Genomic DNA, 4,243 nt, shown 5'->3' with positions numbered 1-4,243 from the left:
TGGATAGTTCATTCCATCTCTTGTCTCTGCTTTTAATTGTGTTGGCTAACTTTTCAAGTAGGCTTCCCCCTGGTGGCCCACTGAATTTTCCTCTCTTGTTGACTCTTATAAGTTGGACTTCTGAGTCCTGCAATTAGTGCTAATTGGGTCATGTATTCATCCACAAACCATTTACTGTGGAGAGGGCTAGTCTATTCCCCAGTTAACAAGTCTAGGGTCAGAGGCAGTTTTCCAATCTGAACCTTGCCATTTGAGCCAAGAGCTTTGGAAGACTACATAGATCTGTAGTTTGGAAAATATGTAGGAGTAGGGAGAATGCAGTTGTAGATAGCATTTTTGCGTTTCTGGTTATAATCAGGGCACTTTTCTTTGTTCAGAAATTTCTCTTCATTATAAATTACTCAGTCTGTGATATTCTGTTATAGCAGCATGAAACTAAGAACTACCGAGACATTCTGTATCTGAGGACGGTTTCAGCTCCATCCAAGGACTTAGCCTCAAGATGTGGAAAAAGTTAGTGATTTAGAGCTGTGTGTGTCTGGGGAGGAACTGAGGGTTACTAAGCAGGCAAAAATCAACAGCCATTCACTACAACAGGTTCTAAAGAGTTGTTCGTTAAAGAAACAACTGGAAAATAAACAAAACAAGTTCATGCTTGTTACTATGGTTTGAATGTGTCTGAAACTTGATCACAAATTCAATGGTGTTAGGAGGTGGGACATAATGAATGGTGTTAGGATCATGGGATCTCTGCACTCATGAATGGATTAATGCCATTCTCACATGAATGGATTCCTTATAAAAGGATGAGTTCAGCCCCCTCTTGCTTTCTTTTGCCTTCTCTTTTTTCTTCAGCCTGGGTGACACAGTAAGAAGTCCCTCATCAGATGCTGGCGCCCTGATGTTAGACTTCCCTGCCTCCAGAACTGTGAGAAATAAATTTCTCTTCCTTATAAATTACTCAGTCTGTGATATTCTGTTATAGCAGCATGAAACCAAGACCCTTGTAAATCAACAAAAATGGGGAAAATGGTAAATAATGTCTTATAAACAAAACCTTTTTATAAAAGTGTTTAATGAAACAGTAAATGTTCATCAGTGGCTTCTTGTTTTTGGGTCTGGATCTGCTTATATATAAATTTAGGCGGCTGATTAAATAGCTTCTTAGGTGTATCAGGTTTAACATTCTGTCACTCCACCATTAGCAGTCCTCATTCCTGTTGAGTATAATGTGTCTCTCTAAGCCTTAAAGGCTGCAGTGTGATGAAGGTGAAGATGCTGCATCCGGGAATTCCAGTAGCTTTAAGTAACTGCCATTTCAGCCAAGAACTTTGGAAGACTATATAGATATGCACAATTTGGAAAATATATAGGAGTAGGGAGAGTGCACTTTTAGATAGCAATTTGCGTTTCTGGTTACACTCAGGGCACAAAGTGATAAGACGAAAGTTTCCATACACTCATTTAAAAAATCGCTGGTTGTTAATTTTCCAGACTTTTCCTTGTTCAGAGAAATGTTTAGTTATTGTATGGCCAAAAACCATTCTCTGGGATTGGCTGGTAAATTTTGAGGTTATAGAGGCCAATTTTAACTTTAGGCTTGTGATTTGTGAACATTTTCTTTGAAATGTTCTTTGAATGAGCAGTGAAACTGCTCATTCATCTATGTAACACATACGGTGAAATGTGTACTACGAGGAATACACTGTTTAAGAAAATAAAGCGGTAAATAAAATTTCTTGCCCTAATGGGGCTCACAGTATCCTAAGGAAGATAAGCAAATATATGATATGATTCTGAGAGTATTAAGTGCTGTGATAAAAAATGAAGTGGTGCAATCAATTGTGTCTGGAATGTTATTTTGTGGCCACCAGAGAAGATCTCTTCCTCCAAGAAGGTGACATTAGAGCAGAGATGGAGATTCGGTGAGGAAGTCAGCCATGTCTCCTCTTAGAGGAGGGCTTTCCAGGTAAAGAAATCAGCAGGGACGGAGGATTTGAAGTAGGCACATGCTTGAAATGTTTGAAAAATTACAGGGAGGCCAAAGTGACTGGAGCAGAGTGAGTGGGGTGGGGAGGCAGGGAAGACTGCCAGGAAGTGGACCAGGGAGATCATGCAGGTCTGGTTAAGGACTTAGAATTTTTTTTTCAAAGTGTGATGGGAAACCTTGGAGAGTTTTGATATGAAAAGCCACAAGATCTAGTTTTCACTGTAAAGAGTCTCCTGGGCTGCTGCTTGGAGAGCCTTCTTTACGGGCAGCAGAGCTGAAGCAGCTGTGAAGCCCTTGGTTGAGGCTCCGTTTGCTCCCAGCAATGAGCTCCTTCATGGGGGCAGCTCCCAGGAGAGCAGCCTGCCCCTGGACATCCTTGGGCATAGTAGCTCCTCTGAGCTACTGTGACCAGAGCAGAAATTCTCTGCTCTCACTGTGAAGCTGGGACAACTGCGTTTCTATCCCCTACCTGGAGGAGCGGATGTGCTTAACTACTAAAAAGCACCACACTTGGTGGAAAGATGCTGTAGTGAATTTCATTTTATGTTGGTTGTATAATCCGGGCTGAGAACAGAACCACCACTTATAAGATTGTTTCTCTGGGGACATTATTTCCAAGATCAAATCAACTGACTTAAGAATGTGTTGTATACTAAGAATTAATTTTGGTAATTGGAGAACTGACTCTTCTTCTAATGAAGAGTTGACAACATTATCCTAAGGAAGATCATTAACACATTAAGGATTAATAACACCTAGTGAACAACATTGACATAAAAAAGAAATTAAGGTTTTTTTTTTTTTTCTTTTTGGGAGTGAAAGTTATATGAATGACTAGAAATACAGGTGAAATCAAATCGATGTCTGAAAAATTTTCTTCTTCGAAACTAAATAGAATATTTCAAGAAAAGTAATTCTATGGGGGAAACTTCTTACAATAATCTTACAATTAAGTATAAAGGCTTTGGCTAGTCTCTTTTGAATGATCTCTGCTTCTCTCAACTAGTATGGGTAAATGGTATTGTATAATACGACACTTGTTCAATATTGAACATCATTCTGTTGGGGGTGGGTGGGCATACATTCTCCAGTGTTCAATGATTTTTAGCAATTTTATATAGTGTCTCAGATGTTAAAATGTTAAGTTCGTGTAAGATTGTTCCTGAAGTACTATATATATAATAATAAACATATTGAACAATATTTCTGTGTACTTTATTTGAGACAACAATTTAGTGGTAATTATTTCTTGTACTTTGTTAAATTACAGATGGAAGGTCTTCTTTATTATCATTGTTGTCTGGACCAAATCTTGCAAAATGGTTCACAGACTGTGATGTTAACATTGAACCAAAATTTTACTAAATGGTCTGCATTTTACAAGGCTTACATCTGTGATGTGGAAAAAAGTCCTAGTGGGACATAATATGTTTTTAATTAAATCTTGTAGATTACTCAGCTCTATGGTTCTTATTTGGGTAATACCAAAGAGATTATACTTTGGTATAATCTTTGCAGCTATAAAAATGTATAGCTGATTGCTAAATTTCCTAGAGAGATCCTGTTTGATTTTTCAAGACCAGTGAGGAGAACTTCAACATGTAATTCCATCTTTTTTATTACATAAAAATTTGAGTTAAGCTGTAACTGAATGACTTGTTTATTCATATAATTATTTGAAAGGAGAAAATGACTAGTGAAGGAAAAATAAGTGAAGAAAATAACCTTTCAGCCAGACTGGAGAATGTCTGTATCCACAAGCACAGAAGTCACTCTTTCCTCTCTAACTTCTCTTTTTCTGTCAGTAAAAAGTGACTCTTGACTGTCAAATTTCATTAATTAAAAAAAAATCCCATAAGGTTGGATTGAAGTAGCCTAAAGGTAGGGGAGAAATGTTACAGCTCTTAAAGGTGGTGTGTCCAGAGTTCTTTGTTCCTCCTGGTGGGTTCGTGGTCTCACTGACTTCAGGAATGAAGCTGCAGACCCTCACGGTGAGTGTTACAGCTCATAAAGGTAGCGTGGACCCAAAGAGTGAGCAGCAGCAAGATTTATTGTGAAATATGAAAGAACAAAGCTTTCACAGCGTGGAAGGGGACCTGAGCAGGTTGCTGCTGCTGGCTGGAGTGACCAGCTTTTATTCCCTTATTTGCTCCTGCCCACATCCTGCTGATTGGTCCATTTTACAGACTGCTGATTGGTGCATTTATAATTCTTTAGCTAGACACAGAGCACTGATTGGTGCATTTTTACAGA

Source organism: Piliocolobus tephrosceles, chromosome 11 (genome assembly GCF_002776525.5).
Source record: "Piliocolobus tephrosceles isolate RC106 chromosome 11, ASM277652v3, whole genome shotgun sequence".
In the NCBI taxonomy this organism is placed as follows: Eukaryota; Metazoa; Chordata; class Mammalia; order Primates; family Cercopithecidae; genus Piliocolobus; species Piliocolobus tephrosceles.
This window is presented reverse-complemented; position numbering follows the sequence as displayed.